The sequence below is a fragment of the Octopus bimaculoides genome, chromosome 1, assembly GCF_001194135.2.
Source record: "Octopus bimaculoides isolate UCB-OBI-ISO-001 chromosome 1, ASM119413v2, whole genome shotgun sequence".
Classification (NCBI taxonomy): Eukaryota; Metazoa; Mollusca; class Cephalopoda; order Octopoda; family Octopodidae; genus Octopus; species Octopus bimaculoides.
In genome coordinates this window covers 101,090,480-101,091,019 of record NC_068981.1, presented here as the reverse complement: position 1 = coordinate 101,091,019, position 540 = coordinate 101,090,480, and positions in this window count along the sequence as shown.

Sequence of the window (540 nt, the reverse complement as noted above, 5' to 3'; positions counted from 1 at the left end):
GTTAGCATGCCGGGTAAAATGCTCAGCTGCATTTTCTCCGTCTTTACGTTCTGAGTTCAAATTCTGCGGAAGTTGACTTTGCCTTTCATCCTCGCGTGGTGAAAAGTTAAGTACCAGTTGAACACTGAGGTCGACGGAAAACGACTAGTCCCCTCCCTTTAAATTTCAGGCCTTGTGTCTATAATAGAAAGGATTATTATTGTTGACGTTGTTGTTGTAGACGATGTAGAAAGATTAAGTGAGGACAAGAGCAACAAGAACAATAACAAGAGAGAGTAAGAAAACGAGAGACAGATAGAGAGACGGAGAGAGAGAGAGAGAGAGAGAGAAATAAGCAGAAATTTATTAATTCTTCATACCAAAACCCTCCTCAGCTTGCTCCCTTTTAATTTTCTTCATACCCGTCATGCGCTATATCCTGTCTTTAATGTCTCTTGACGTCTACAGTTACGCACGCGCACCACGTGTATGGGAGTGCGCGTGTGCTGGAGTATGCGTGTGTGTATGTGTGTGTGTGTGTGTGTGTGTGTGTGTGTGTGT